Raw genomic sequence first — 17,113 nt, 5'->3', positions numbered from 1 at the left:
TAATGTTTTTTCATAATGTATCTGTAATGAGACCTTACTCTAAAGAATTCCTTTTCTGCCTGCTTTGACATAGCATGGAGAACTGTTCTGAGAAAACAAAACAAAAACCCCACCTTCCTTCAACACTTGCAAATGAGGTTGTGTTTTTTTTATTCATGGGTTGCATGTAATGAGGTATTTTTAAAGTAAAAAAATGAGCTGATATTTGATGCAATTCATGCTTAAAACATTGACTTTGATGTCTGGAAGAGTTATGCCATCATTTTCAAGATGGATTGCTTTCCTCATCAACAAATAAGTTACAATATCAAAACAAAGCCTGTACCTAATATAGTTCAGCTCCTGTATTGCCTATTCACCCTTTTTGTACACTGGTGAAGGAATAACCACTGCTAGCTGTTTCTTTGTGCTAAATGCAATAAAAAAATCTGTTCTGAAAAAGTTACGAGACATGAAGTTTATTATGAGTATTTTCTAATATTGCCCATGTGCAAAAGCAAAAAATATTGTTTGCTCCTTGTCATTTTGGATTTCTTTTTAGAGATCAAAGCTCTTTAAGTCCCCAATTTTGCAAAGAGATATTGGAAGTTTTAGTGGTGAACAACCAGGGTAATAGTCTGGGGCCCCAGCCATGTGAGAGCTCATAAGCCTAAGATACGTAGCAAAAGAGAAGTCAGACTAGAAATGAGCCTGTGCTTGTGATTCCTGTGAATCTAACTCTGGGTTTTTTTGTTGATTTAGAAGCAGTGATAGTGCCTGTGTCATTATGCAATAGTGCTGTCATTCTTGAACTAAGTAGACGCAATGTAAAATACATTCTTTGCAGGATTGAGGGCTAAGTAGAATTTCTGGTTATGGATCAGTCTCTAGGAATATTTGATAAAACCAGCTTTTAGGATTCATTGCTGTGCACATTTTGCTAAGAGTATGTTATTAATTAGACTATACTTGAAATCTTTACTAATAAATTAGGCCACATCAATATATATAATTGCATTATTGTCATAAGAAAACTATATGAATTTAATATAAGATACTTAAGGCAAATGGTAATATAAGTATCAAAAATAAAACAAATGTGGTCGAATCGGTGACACTTTCTTAAAAACAGGAAATTGGAGCTGGGATTTGTCAGTACATAGTTGTGCGACATCTCTAAATAGAGCTAAAAATGTAAGTGCAATATGTTTTCAAAAGTCTGAAATTAAACTGTTTAAGAAGAATATGTTTCTCTACTGTGTTTCATTTCATTGTAATCTAGGACTGAAGGGAAAACTTTGATATAAATGTACAAGTTAACTTTAACTAGAAGAACATGTATAATAGTAACACTTGCTACACTAAACTTAATAACAAGTAACAGATGTGCTGGGATAATTGTTATTTATTTGGACGGATATTACACTTGAAAACTGATATTTTGGGCTGCTAGATGACTCACCATTACTCACCTTCCTATATCCTCATCTAGTAAAGAAGTTGAAGAGCTGCAGATTTGCTAGCATGCCTGATTGACCCCAGAAAAGCTAGAGGGTTGTATTCATTTTCATTGCTACACTGAGAGTCCAAAGTAAATGCTTTTCACTTTCAGAGTATGGATCTTGAATACTAATGCTGCAGCATGTGTATCTATAGTTAATATGTTTTATAATATATAATATGATTACTTTTAGAAAAAGATGGAGAACAAAGTATTGCACCTCCTATAATATTTTGTCATTTTTCTTAATACACCTGCATTTTTTCTTGTCATAGTTGCATCCTGATTTTGCAAACATCTCTGTCCCTAGCTTTACACAAGAGAACATTTCCAATGAGTGAAGGACAAACTCCACATAAAAAGGGAGTGTTTACAGAAGTGAGATCCTGATCCTATAGTTAAATGCTGATCCTATGGCTAAATGGATGAATTTAAATTTTTGTCAGAAGTGATACATGTCTTCAGGTGTCATATTTCAGCTGTGGCTTAGATAACAGATTTAGCTAATGAACAGGTCAATGCTGTTTGCCAGCTGAAGGCATATTCTGTTGTGTCACGAATGCATAATTTATAGGTAACAATAAGACAGAAGTCAAGGAAATGAGAAAAATGTAATTTCTGTCATAAAGATTTCCAGACCACCTTTGAGGTTTACAGAATGTAATGAAAGATAAGAAATTGTACTAGAAATACTTACTAAGGCCTCTGACAGGGTCCCCAAAATGCCCTTCTCTCTAAATTGGAGAGATACGGATTTGATGGGTGGGCTGTTAGGTGGATGAGGAATTGGTTGGATGGTCATATCCAAAGGGTAGTGGTCAATGGCTCAATGTCCAGATGGAGATCAGTGACAAGTGGTGTCCCTCAGGGATCCGTATTGGGACCAGTACTGTTCAATATCTTCATCAATGACATGGACAGTGGGATCGAGTGCACCCTCAGCAGGTTTGCAGATGACACCAAGCTGAGTGGTGCAGTTGACACACCTGAGGGATGGGATGTCATCCAGAGGGACCTGGACAAGCTCAAGAACTGGGCCCATGTGAACCTCATGAGGTTCAACAAGGCCAAGTGCAAGGTCCTGCACATGGGTCGGGGCAACCTCCGGTGTCAATACAGACTGGGGGATGAAGGGATTGAGAGCAGCCCTTGGAGGTACTGGTGGATGAGCCAGCTGGACATGACATGGCAATGTGCGCTCGCAGCCCAGAAAGCCAACCGTATCCTGGGCTGCATTAAAAGCAGCGTGGCCAGCAGGTCGAGGGAGGGGATTCTGCCCCTCTGCTCCACTCTGGTGAGACCCCACCTGCAGTCCTGCGTTCAGCTCTGGGGTCCTCAGCAGAGGAAGGACAGGGACCTGTTGGAGTGGGTCCAGAGGAGGGCCACAAAAATGATCAGAGAGATGGAACATCTCTCCTGTGAGGAAAGCACGAGAGAGTTGGGGTTTTTCAGTCTGGAGAAGAGAAGGCTCTGGGGAGACCTTATTGCGGCCTTTCACTATATAAAGGGGGCTTATAAGAAAGATGGCGACAAACTTTTCAGCAGAGCTTGTTGCAATAGGACAAGGGGTAATGGTTTCACACTAAAAGAGGGTACATTTAGACTAGATATAAGGAATAAATTTTTTACAATGAAGGTGGTGAAACATTGGAACAGGTTGCCCAGAGAGGTGGTAGATGCCCCATTCCTGGAGGTGTTCAAGGCCAGGTTGGACGGGGCTCTGAGCAACCTGGTCTAGTTGAAGATGTCCCTGCTCATTGCAGGGGGTTGGATTAGATGATCTTTAAAGGTGCCTTCCAATCCAAACTATTCTATGATTATATGATTCACTATTTTTCCTAATAAAAGAAGTAGCTAGGCCACTGAAATTATGCAACAAATCTAAAATGAAGAAATGAGTTGCTTTTATTATTTCTTCTCTTCTGTTTTTTGTGTTTGACTTCCCATGCTTCTCCATAGCACTGTCTTATGCATATGCTTGTTTTTGTCATGAGAGAATGGTTTAAATCTCACTTCTGAACTATGTCACATATAAAAAAACGGGTGTGTATGATATGGTGCAATTAGATTAAATTGTTAAACTTAAATTTTTCAGTAATTTCTGAAAAAAAGGTCTCCTATGGTGTTTAGCAAGCTTTTGCTCTAACAGTCTTTCAGAAGAGAGTTTTGATGGTGGGTAACTAGAGATGTATTGATATCTGAGATCTTAAATTCTGTCACAAATTTATCTGAAAGAGTGAGATGGGAAACCTGTTACGTACCATGGGAGAGTGCTCAGGAATTTGAGTAATCTGAAAAGAAGTGAAAAGTAAATGCTGCTGGATAGTACAGGTTTCATGCTCAGAGAAGTTGCAGCCTAAGTTCAGGTGACATTTTGCAGCAAACTGTATCAGCTCCCCTGCAAAAAAAGAGATTCTTACCTTTAATTGCTATATTTTAAAATGAGGCTTGTTATTACTTAGCTGGTTAGATGCTTGAAATAATTTTAAGTTAAAATGAAATTAAAATAACTCTCTTACTATGCCAGGAAAAACATAAAAGCAGGCTTAATGTAGTTTAATTAAAGAAATTTCTCAGGCCGTTTTGTCATCATACAGCTTTTTATTCTTTTTATGTGTGATGAATCACCTGTCTAGTCTGACTTGCCTCAAAAAATGAAGAGCTAGCATTGTACAGTCAGTTCTCATTGATACTGCATAATGATGGGACAGAGTAACAGACATGAAGTAAAAGCAGTTTAAAATAAGCAAACTAATAAGAATACACATGAAAAACATGAACCTTTTTGTGAGGAGAATGGGAATAGCCTGAAGAAATTTGCTGCTGAGTGGCCTGAGCAGTGCATCACCCTCCATGGTGTTGCGCGTAATCAAACGCATGGAGCGAAGACAAAACTTAAATCACAGTTTGGACAATCCACCCACAGAAAATCAGGAGTTGATGTAGAAGCTTTACTAATATGAAGAAGGCAGATACTCAATTTGCTCATGTATTTGCTTAGTCTATGTAGTTTAAAGGTAAAGAAAATTATGTCTCTTCTTATGGTTGCACGGGTATATGTGCAGCTGCAATATAACCAGAATAGCGCCTCTGGGTCTGCAACACAGTCTCAAAATGCAACTTTCTTAATCTTTCATAACAATGATAATTTTAAAGCCTAATGGTGTGTAAGTGTCAGTATTAGCTGTTTCATTGCTGAATATTTCATTTCTTGGAGAGGAGAAGTAAGTGGAAGTGGAGTGTGTATATCACTTTTGGGAAGGGCAGAGAGAACAGGTTTTAAAAGACAGCGAATAGAAAAGAAATCAAAGAGTGTAGGATGAAGAAGGGAAAACTGTGACCAGGATGCACATGGACTTGAAGGCAGAGTCTGCAGTGCTAAATAAAATGGCTTGTGGTGAGCGAGAGCATTGGAACTTCTGATTAGAGTGGTTCCTGGTACGGTTTTGGCCTGTGGCAGCTAACAGTCTTCCAGAGAGTGCCTGGGCTGAGAATGGCATGCATCAGGGACTGTTCCCAATGTGCATGGTCCTCGCATACTGTCCCAGCAGGCTTTTTCCCACTAAAACATTTTCGCAGCCCTTCAGGTTCATTTTGTGAAAGCATCACTATGATGACTTGCAACACAGCACTGGCATTGATTAAAATTCTGTCTCAAACCACACATAATGGTTATGTCTACAAAGGCATGGGGCACTACATGTGTCAAAGAAAGCTAGCATGGACATGCCACAGAATGACCTGTGGCCTGTTTTTATTTACCAATATAGACATAGCAAAGGAATGACATTCTCTGTTTGGATGTAGCTGATAAATGGATGGGGTTGCTGTGAAACTGCAACCTCACAGGAGTGGGAGGGCCTGCCTTATTGAGTAGCGCTAATGACAGGGGCTTCATCTGTATGGGTCTTCCAATAAACTGATTTCTACGGAGTCTACCACTAAGGACTGCTGAATGTGACTTATAGGGAAAAAGTGACTAATAGGAATAACTAAAAGTTGTATTACTGCATAAAGGGCATATTTTGTCTTTGCCTTTTGTGCAAAATTCTTGTGAGGTCATGCAAGTAGAGCAATGAATGTCAACTGATGAAGGAAACTGCTGTATAAAGAAGTGTCATGTTATGCACTGGTAACTGAGCCTCAGCCTGAGGACACATAACACTCTATGTGTGTGTATGTGTTGATATGTGTGTATGTACAGGTAGTGCCTACCCACCTGATTTATTTTATCCTTCACTAGAATATAGCTATTGCTTAAAAAGAGCTTAATAGCATACTAGGACACTGTTGTCTGAAGAAATTAAGAAAGTGATAAGCAGAATTTATTTGAAGGAAGCAAAGCTTCAGAATTGCTTATAAAGTAAAAGTTTTATAAAGCTCTAGTTTGGTAAAGAATAAGCACCTTAAAGGGAAGATGCTATTCATATAGTATATAGACTGTTAATTGAATGCAGAAGATCATGAGGAAAAGATAATATACTATTTCTAAGTCCATAATGTCAAGCACTGAAAGAAGTTACCTGTCAGAGTGTTAGAAGAAAAGGAAGGACTTCGACAACAGAATTCTAGTAGAGGTATGGTTTGCAATTTGAACCAGTTATTCCTCCCTTTTCTTCTTCACATTTTTTAGCACAGGAGACAATGAAGAAAAGTAGTATTTCTAGCTGAAAGTGTTCTGGGCCCCTTGTGAGCTTGACTCATACTCTTCTTTAGCCAGAGATAATGTTCCTGAGTCTTAGCTTGTAGACAAGCAACAGTTACAATGATTATTCCTCAGTACTTATGGAGATGTTTCCCTACATAGGGTAAATTCTTTAGAATTCTTCATATATGGTTCATCCCATATTCTGTCATAGAGCTACTGTTTGGGTACTTTTAATATAATGTTTTTCTTTATTCTTCAAAAGTTAAGTTCTAATGCCATGCTGTTTCCTGAAAGCCGTGTTGCAGTGTTTACAAAATAGGCAGTACTTTGGGATACAAGGCATTTCCAAGAAAATTTTTCACTATGTTTTCAGTAAGTAGAATTATCTGTATTTTACAGTGAAAAACTATATATATAGTTTTAGAAAACAAAAGCTGAGATCATAACATTAATGTATTAAGATGCGTTATAACAAATTAGGAAAATCTTAAGCCTCCCAAAATCAGAGATATGGGACAAAGTAGTGGGACCAAGGTGCCCTGTGGTGGGCAGATGAAGTGACCTGCTCAGAATCAAAGAAGATTGTAATTTTCAAAGTTTGAATTAGAAGTTTAAAGCTGTTGCCTGCTGACCTTGTGCTAACATTTCTGAATGTGTCTTCCTCATGCTTGCAAATTATACCATAAAGCTAAGATAGATTTTTCTGAAAGAGCCTTTATCAAATGTCAAGGGAAAAGACTGTCTTTTCCCTGAAATATTTACCGCTATTGAACAAATCATATGTGTGTGTAAAATACACTGGATGCAGAATTATAGGGAAAATGGATGCTGGCAAATGTGAAAGAGCCACCCCTTTAAGCAAAGAATTTTGCTCTTATACAAATTACAGGATAAATGGATGCTGGCAGATGTGGAAGAGTCAGCCCTTTAAGGCAAGAATTTTGCTGTTATATAAAAGCTTGTTCCTAACATGTCAGTCGGTGCAATATGTCCAGTTGTAGTGTTTCAGACATACAATTTTGTACTGTTTGTGCTGTCTTTTTAAAGTGCTATTCCATTCTTTCATCTAGTCACATGAACTCTGTTCTTTTAAATCTTTCTTGATCATGACAGATTGTTCTCTGCTGCAGGGACAATGTACAATGGATAATACTCAAATGTGAGAGCAATGCCCCACTTTTTTGAAAAATATGAGGCACTTTCAACCAACTGAAATAATGGCATTAAAAGTAATATAAATGAGTGTCCTAATTTTTATACTTGAAGATACAGTGAATTATCTGTCCTTATGTACCCTTGATGTGCCAGTCATGATTTTGTAGACTTCTAGCATATGCCTCTAAGTCACCTCTTTTCTGTTCTGGAGAAACCCAGCCAACTAGATAGTCCTGAAGCTTGTTAATACTTTTGGTCTTCCTTCTTGTCTTGCTTTGAAACTTTTCAAGTTCTACTATGTCTTTTGTGACACAGTGGACCCAAAGTGCACACAGTGCACTCCAGTACAAGCAGATTATGGATTTATCCAGTGGCATAATCATGTTCTGTGTTTTTCTCTTGGCTCCTTTTCTCTTAATTCTTAAAATCTGATTTGCTTTTTGCTTGCTCTTGGAAACAAAAAAATTTCAAACGTTAGAAATTACTAAGAAAGTCACTTAATACACTGCTGAGGTTGCTTTTCTCAACCAAGACACTGAAGTTCTAGGCCATTTTTTACTATAGAAGTATAAAATAATTCCAGGTACAAAGAAGTAATTCTTAATAGCTGTTTTCTTTGACCACTACAATTACAAATATAAACCCCATAATCATTAGGATTGTACAACACATATGTACGAGAGAGAGAGAGAATATGATTGTCATTATGTAATATATAATTGACATTGTGCTGTCCTAAGATTCTTATGGTAAAAAAAAATTACTACTTGTAATTTGTATTCCTTTTTGTATAGATCTGTTGTTCTGGATTGCCTCTCCTACTAATAATTTTTGTGAATGTGTCGTATAACAGGCAATAATGATTTCAAACCAGAGCGAGACAAAATGTCAAACATGGCAAAAATGTCATAATGACAGTGTTCTTCCTCTCCAGCTTCCTTTCTGTAGTATGAGGTGTCGAAAAATGGTAAAGATTTTAACATTGCTTTCAGCATAATGTCAGAAATCACACATCTGTCAAACTGAGTTCTAATTTTGTTGACGAATTCAATATCATTCTGGCAGACTTGAGTCCAGAATTGCTTTTTGGTAAATTCTGAGGATAAATGAGCAAACGTTGTACTTAATCATGTCATTTTATAATAAATGCTTGCTTTTTAAAATTTTTACTTATTTTTCCAAAAGTCAACAGCATCATATGTAGTTGCTCTGCTATTTCAGCACCAAATTTTGGATGCGTAGAATGTTAGGCTAAAATAGATTTTGTAGGACCTTTGTCTTTGCAATTTGACACTCAGTATTCTTTTAAAAGCTAAGTTTTGGGGCCTTGGAAACTGCACTAAAATTTATATGGTGATAGTATAATGAAAGTATTTTCATATTGTTCATACTATGTTCACAGCTGATAACTTTTATGTACTCGGTTTAAAAGCACAATGATGTTAATATATGAGAAAACGATGCAAAAATCATTCCTTTGTATTTTTTGCTTGGAGTCAATTGATAGACTAAAATTGTTTAAATGGCTGTGCTGTTTTGAATTAGGTATAATAAAACTTACAGTAGTGATGAATTGATTCTCAAGAACAGGATGTGAAAAAAAAGATCCAAAGTTTGTAAAATAGTATTCATAGCGCCTCCAAATAACTGCCTCTCATTTTTATGTAATGGAAAAACAGAGGCAGCTGGATTCCTGGTCTGCTAATGCTATTTTATGCTATTTGCAAATACTAGACCTGTTTTGATTTTTTTTTAAATGTTAGAAAAATCGCTATGTACAAGCAACTTCACTGTCAGCTACAGAACTTTCTTAGGTGATGAGGTAGATACTATAAAACTGGTTCATGCAATGTGAAATTTAAATAAATGTGGAATCCTTTATACTTGTCTTCTGGTTCTTCCATTTTTAGCACACAGTTATGTAAAATTGACCATATCTGTGTTATCTGGTCTTGTCATATCTCTAGGGAAAGGGAAGAAGATATTTCAGTAGGGCTGGAGGAGGCAGGCTGAACTGAGTTCTGCTTAACCGTCATTTTTACTATTACTAGGACCAACAGCTGGGTCTCCACCTGCTAGAATTTACTCTGCGGAAGAGTTGTGAGTACGACATTTTCGCAACCTTTCTGAACTCGCATGTAAAGATATTTGCTTTTGGGCTTGATTCTGGTGGGTGCTATTCTGCTGTGGGTTTACAGGCCTTACCAAAAGGCAGCTAGTATTAAGATTGTTCACAAGGAGCCCTACAAATCATGGATGCAGAGGGAGTCACAATTTGTGTTCTCCAACTTATATCCTGTTTCTTATGTTGAAATTTGTTCCATAGCCTTCCAGATGCAAGTGAAAGCAAATTTAGCTGCTTACCCACCTTTCCTTGGATGAAAACAAGGATTTGTTTCTTAGTTGCTTGATACTGACATTTTTAATAGAGTCTGAGTAATTTTCAAAGGAGTAGTATTCAAAGGAGTCTGTTGTTATCTTGCCTGTCTACCCGAGTACCTAAAACCTACTGTGAGCTTATGACTGCAGCATTTCAGCATCTTTGGATTATTGGCCTATTCAATTTTATTCCACAGGTAGCTCCCCATTATACAAGGTAAGGTGGGGCTGGGATACCTGGGTGATAAGAAGTTAATACGGAGACTGCAGTGCTGGCTAACACAGTGTAGTATTAACTAGAATAGTTCTGTATTGACTCTCAGTTCAGCAGGACCTATCTGTACAACCCATAGTAGAGGAATAGACCTGGAAGACTGTAGCGTAGCTGTGGCTACATGGCCTATACTTAACCTGATAGATTGTATGAGATCTAAGTTGGCTTTGCTTGGAGCCACACTGAGAGCCTCTGTATCTCCGGCATAGCTAACACCCAAAACAGGTAACACTTGCATGGATATTTGAGAGTTGCTAATCTTTTGACATTGTGTTTTGTATTGTTTCAGCATTACATTGTTCCAGTACTGTTAACATTTTTAGATGTGAGTAATTTTCAGCGTAAAAATTTGCAGGATCTGTTCTCTTTGCTAGTGGAGCCATGTGACTGATAACTATGAGAGCTTGGCAAATCAGAGGAATAAGATGCTAGCTGTATAACTAACTAAATGCATTATAGAGGAGAACCTTTTCTTACATTTCTGTAACACTTATAGAAAGTTTGATATGATGCTGAATTGTCACTGAAACGTACAATATTTTAAGGAATGAATATCATCAGAAATTCTGGTTAACTTCTGAGGTCATTCATAAAACAGTTGAAAACAATGTCAGGTTTGACCCAAAGCCTGTTGATCTCACTGGATTTTGATCTCTACTCTTATTGCAGATCAATTAAGAAACCCTAGAGGAAGATAACAGGAGATGGGAAAGCTGTATGCTTTATTTTTCCTCACCTAAAGGTTACAATAATTTAGAAGTTACAGGGAATTTCTAGCACCATTTGCCTAAATAAGGAAAAAATCTACATTTTATAGGAAAACTTATTTCAAAGGTTGTTTCTACATGGCCATATCATTAGGCTTTCCAAGTAGAATTACAGAAATTGAAGGATTAACTCCTCCACACCCTCCAAAATCCACACAGCTACCTGCATTTAAACTAAATAAGTAAATATTTAATAAGGTGCTAGAACAGATGACGATCCAGTACAGAGAGGTGTGCCAGGAGAGCTGCATTCAGATCTGAGCTTTCTCACAGTTCCTGTATGACTTTGATTGAAATATTTGAACTCAGACTCTTAAGAGTATATAAATAACATTACTTGCCATGGATTTCAGTTGTAATTAGGGATACAGATGCCCATGGGAGCTATGATAATATCACTTCAGACCATAATTTCCCATCAGTAAAATGGAGGAAGAACATAACCTTACTTCCCTTTGGTTATCCAAGGGTGATGTTATTAACCACTGAAGTATTCAGGAATTGTGATACACAATCCACGATCTGAAGAAAGAGAAATTGGAGATTCTTGTGCTTCTCAAAACTAAGAAAGCACAGTTTTTATTTAACTGAGATTGAAAACTATGCTGTTGTGCTCATTCTCAGTTAATGCATCCAATATGCAGCACTAAGCTCTTTAGTATCAATCAAGTGACCGGATGATAGAATTCTTAAGAAAAATGTATATGAAACCATGGTAAACTAAAGAGATTAAAACTCTAATTAGATTCCTAGTAATTAAAGTAAGAGGGTCTGATTGAAAGTTGTGCTGTAGTAGAACAGTTGTGTGTGTAGTTGTGCTGTGGTATATTCGTTTTTCTTACAAGCAGATATATGTATTCCTCTCTGATTCATTGAATATTGAAAAAAGCTATCCATTGGTACACACAGACATGATTCCTTCCCAAGAGTATATAGGGGTTGGGAACGTATATAAATGGCAGATTGGGAAACAGGTACAAAATATGGCAATGACAGTGGAAATTGTATAAGTATCCTTAATAGTTTGCAGCAGAATAGGACCATCGCTGTCTTTGAGGTTGGAGGTAGGTAGTGGGTTAATGCAAGCGTATCAAATCACACACACTGAGCACAAGATTTGTTCGATTAGTTTCAGTTCACATTCGCAACAGAATGCAATGTGTCTGTTCCCCAGGTATAAGATGGTGCCACATCTTGTCTCCTGACCCAATGTACCATACAGTGTCCTGCATCACATGGCTTGGCATATGAGGTGTTTAACAATGAGAACGAAGAAGGTTGAGAGTTCTTAAGAGTTCTTTTTCTAAGCACTCAAATGGATGTTACTCAGCGTAGAGGTTCGGAGGTTTTTCTGCCAGTACGACAATTACTAGAGAAGAAGGAACACTCTTAAGGAAGTGTTTTGGAGAGTTAGAGCCATTAATAGCTACAGAAGTATCAGTCAGGCTGTAGCTTTTAAGTTTTTAAAAAATGGTCTTTGAACATTCATTTAAGATTTTTACACAGGTACAGCATGACTGAACAAGTAGTGGGTGCTTTTGTGCAGTGCATGAATAAAAATAGAATGTGGGTGAGATACGAAAGCAGCAACAGTTTCGGTTACCGTTAAGAGCGATGAAGAAACAGTTGAGACACTCTGAAATGTTCCTGTTGTGCACTGAGAAAATGAAGGCTTTTTCTGGCATAGGTTTTACCAGTTGTAAAACAATGTGTCTAATTAATAATGCATTCTGTTGAAAGGGAATGGGAGGTTTGCTTCGGTATGATTCATTGTTGTCTGTTGCAGCAATTAAGTCTGTTGCTTGCCTTAAGGTCAGCATGACCCTGTTTATTTTAATTTTTCGGTCTTGAGGGTCTGTGCACTTTATGTTTAAGGAGGCATTAGCAAGAGATGGCAATTTATTGGTTTCTCTAGTTTTTGGCAAGTGTGTATTTCCTTTCATGTTTTTATTTTTTTTTCTTCTCATTCATCATTGAAGCACTTGGTTGCTTTATAAAGCTTAATTGATCATTTATTTTACTCTTTAATAACAATTTTTTTCTCAGAAATTTTAAAAACATGTACTATCGTGGTTAAGATCCTTGTCAATTCAGTGATATGAAGAACAAAAGTACTTGTATTATTTTAAATACAAAGCAGTATTTAAAAAAGGTTCATATCTGCCTTGAATACACTTTCATATGAAAGACAGACCTATTCCAGCTATCCGCTCACTTTATAAATAGCAGTTCGCTACACTTACTTCCTCAGTTTCCTTCACATTTGTTAGTATTTCACAGTAGATGCCTGCACATTATTTTGCAACTCTCCTCAACATCTTTTTTGAAACTCCTGTTTCTTTAATACCTACAAAAACTGACGAGTAGTCTCCTGACGTGTTTTTTCTGGCAGCGTGATTGGAATATCTTGCAGTCTTGTTCTTTGCACCTTAGAGAAGTGATATTATCCCCAATTTACAGTCAAACAGTGGAAGGGCATTGAGGTTACAGAAAAAATAAAAAAAAACCACAAAAGAAAAAGAAAAAATACAGGCAAAAGACTTAGAAGAATTTACACAGAATATCTCAAAACTGAAATCCTGAGAACCGTGATTAGCTGTTTCTGCCCCGGGAGAATCCAACTCCAGTTCTTTGGACCCACAGCTGTCCAGGGAGATATGGCCCAAGGGCCATGCTGTACAGTGGCTTTTACCCACACTGATAAGGGTAGCATTCTTCAGAATGGACAGGCTGTGTCTGCAGCGCTCTTCACATGACTTTTGTGCCTCTGAGGCACAGGTTTTGTGCACGTGTGTTCAGATGACCGAAATACAGTGAAGTGTGTTTCGCAGCTAGCCAGAAAGGACTGTTTGTGGTCTCATGGCATGGCATGTGCTGCATGCCTTGGAGCATGGAATGAGAGGTGGGTAAGGGCACCAGACCTTTTGGGAAACTGTTGAAGAACTGTGTAGGGCCATGGGAGCAAACCTGACACAATCTTGTCCATCCTGCCTAGAGAAAGGAGTGCCTTATTCAACTATCAGCAGAACTAAAGCTGTGTGCAGAATGCCTGGATGTAAACTGATGTATATGCAGTGTAGACAATCTGGTGATCAGGAACTAGAAGCAAACTGGAAGCCAAGTTGTTTGCCAATGTACATATATCCATAGACATGCCAATTTTTTGAGTATGAGAGTGGGATTTAGTTTGAGATTAAGGATTTGATTCAGTTTCTTGTTTACATGCTTCTTTTGACATTCGAGATATCCTTGGGTATTCTGCCTGGCTTAGTCTCCTGCAGGTCTTACACTGTGTTTTATGGACCTATGCAGCTGTCTCAGATACCCTGGAATATATCAAAGACCACTAAACATCTATGTGTAAGCAACTGAATTGAGCTCCAAGACTCCTAAATATAGAGTTCTTTATGTAGACATCTACAGCTGCAACTCCTGATAGTCAATGAAGATATAGCCAATGTGGCCAATGGAACCAGGTGAGTGATTCAGCTCATGTTGAAGTAAATAAACACTAGCGGCTGGTCAGCTGAATCACTCTTTCAGCTTCATTGATTTTATTGATTATAATGGAAATTTCTGCCTAGTGAACCAGTAGATACTGCAGTCTGATTCAGTTGCCTAAATATAGGTGCCTCGTTTCATGTGAGGTTTGTTGGTTTACCTGAGATGTCCCTAAAGGACTGGCAGATATGACAGAGGACTTGCCTCAGACCTCTGCTTCCTTGGAGCAGCAGCTAGAATCCAGACAGGATACCCCAGGGCATCTCAAAGCTAGAAGATGCCTGTGGTTAGGCAGCTGAATCACACACTATAGTTAGATGGTCTTAAAGGTCTCCTTTTGTACATGTCCAAAGCACAAGACTGAGCGTTTTTCTCATGGAGGAGACCATCTGGGCTCCACATAAGTACCCTGAAAAGCTCAACGTGGTAGGTATTTTTAGCCTATATGTATGACATTTTATATAAGATTTTATACACATTCCAATATTACTGCATAAACACAAAAGGCAGGTATGCCTGCAACCATTTTAAAAACATTTTGAGAAGAAAAGTAGTTGTCTTGCAATTAGACCAGTCATTCTGCTTGGCAGGACCCAGTTTTAGTTCCTTCATACGCAGTCTGCATGCAGAATGCTTCAAATCCTAAGTTGTTGGGTGTTTTGGAGGGATAGTCTCCATTTTTCCCTGCTAAAGCTGCTGGACGAATCAGTCATTTGATCACAAACAACCTTGGCTCATCTTGGGAAAAAAACCATTAAACTTAACAGTCGACTCTTAGTTTTCCTTTCTGGTTGCACAGTGGGCCAGCTCTTTCCTTGTTCTTCCTTATAAACGAATGTCCTGGTAAAATGTTTTCATGATGCTGTTTATGATTTTTGTCCTTGTATCTTAGTTTGTGCTTTGAACTTCTGAAAATCTTGTTAACGTGAGGTTATGTCCCTTGTTTCACTTCTATTCCAATGCTCTCAGACTTTGGAAAACATGCCCTGTAGATTCCTGTAAAAAAGAGGATTCTTTTCTGTAAGTGTCTAGGTACAAGGTATATATTTTACATACGTTTTGTTGGGATAATTACATGGTCAGCTTTCCCCTAACAACTGTTCTGTCAATTCATCACTTACATTACTGACTCTTTTCACACAGATTCAGCAACTCATTTCAGCAGGCAGACACACTCTTTTCTGTTGTATGTTGCATTGGCAGCTGCATACTGACCAACTCGTACTGGTTCTCTATACAGGATCTCTTACACATAACCTCCATGCTCATCACCCATTCCTGGCATTCCTGCTGTGGGTACTAATCAAACACAATAGGCCCCTCTGTGCTTGCTTGCCTGTTCTCCTCCCGAATTTCTGCTCCATGTCTATATCCAAAGCAGGCAGGCCCCTTTTACTTTCTGCATTCCATTACTGAATATCAGGTTAACATCTTTAACACCTAGTCTATACTAATAGTCTTTAAGAGTGATGTGGTGTTTCCAATCCCAAAGCAAAGTCAGAGATAGGCACTGCAGTATCCTAGACTTCATTCTGGACAGCACCCTATGCAGCATCCTAGAGAAATTTTGTTTATGAATGCACTACATTTACGGGGCAGGTATGTTTAGCTGGCATCAATCAAGTTATACCTCTTTAAAATGTGAATTTTCTGGCTTGTGTTACTGTTGACCTGTTATTATTAAATTATTAATTAATAAATTATTAAAATTATGGTAAATTATGACATTTAATGGTAAATCATTAAAAATGACTCTTCCAAAAATCACATGCTTTCACATACATTCATATCTATTTCTTGGAGGTTTTTTTTTTCCTTTTGGATTCCTCTAAACTTTGGCTCAATACAGTCTTTTAAGTGTCATCTTGTCAGATTAATATGTTTAAGGTACACAATTATACAGTGCTGATAGGAAACCAGACAGTGATTTCTGCATTCCCTGGCTGAATGATTTTGTACCCTACTTGAAAATGACATGACTGAGGTCTCTCATATTTGGCATTAAGTATAGAACATTTATAAAACTTCTAGTTCACTTCCATAGTAACAGAGAAACATACCAGTCAGTCTCCTAGAGAATTATTTACTACTTTCTGTACAGTTTCTTTTTCACATTCTTTCATACAGTGCTTGCATCTATAATTTAAGAATAGAATAGAATAGACTCTTTCAGTTGAAAGGGACCTACAACGATCATCTAGTCCAACTGCCTGACCAATTCAGGGCTGACCGAAAATTAAAGTATGTTGTTAAGGGCATCGTCCAAATGCCTCTTAAACGCTGAGTGTATATAGAGTATAGAGTATATGTTTTTAAAAATTACCAAATAAACAGTGAAAGCTTTTTACTAATATGAAAAATGTTTTGAGTGAAAACACTAAATCACCTAAGTCTCCAAGGGATTCCTCAGCAGGCTTTAAAATTCAATTTTTCCCCTTTGTGTTACAGAAGAAGTATCAGAAGGTGTAGTTTTAAGATTTTAAAATGTTTTTTAAAGTCTGGAGAAAAAGATCCTGCTCTCACTGCCATCCCTAGCCACGTGTTTCTGGCACTTTTCTTTTGCATATATTAATGGCCATATACTTTATGCGTAGCTAAATGAGAGATCTGATCTAGCTGAACATAACCCTACAAACATTACTAGTTTTCAACCATATCAGCTCAGATCCATGCTACTGAACAACAGAGGGGGGATATATGATCAAGAGTGAGAGACATTCCTTTTCAGCTCTAACTTGAGTTTAGAGCAGCTTGAGCCAGTCATGAAATCATACCCTGAGAGTGAAGGGTGAAACAAATTTTCACAAGCTGTACCAAAAAATATTCTCTTTTCATTGTTCAGTGTATCCTGCATGCAAGGGTTATGCAAAACCTAAATTCAACTGAGCGCCTAGATAAGTGCTTGATTT

At 37.7% G+C, this 17,113-nt stretch overlaps 1 protein-coding gene across 8 annotated transcripts in view; it reads left to right on the top strand.

The window, feature by feature from the left end:
* The window catches only part of GREB1 (growth regulating estrogen receptor binding 1), a 115,220-nt gene that overhangs the window by 26,440 nt on the left and 71,667 nt on the right, over nt 1–17,113 (top strand). Inside the window, exon 1 of one of the 8 annotated variants that reach the window (XM_069805787.1) lies at nt 9,335–9,383. The exons of the other annotated variants lie outside the window; for them this stretch is intronic. The gene's annotated coding sequence lies outside the window, so the exon portion shown is untranslated. Of the gene's footprint in view, nt 1–9,334; nt 9,384–17,113 lie in introns of those variants that run through there. 8 annotated transcript variants of the gene reach the window in all.

This window comes from Haliaeetus albicilla, chromosome 18 (assembly GCF_947461875.1).
Source record: "Haliaeetus albicilla chromosome 18, bHalAlb1.1, whole genome shotgun sequence".
Taxonomy (NCBI): Eukaryota; Metazoa; Chordata; class Aves; order Accipitriformes; family Accipitridae; genus Haliaeetus; species Haliaeetus albicilla.
This window is presented reverse-complemented; position numbering and strand designations above follow the sequence as displayed.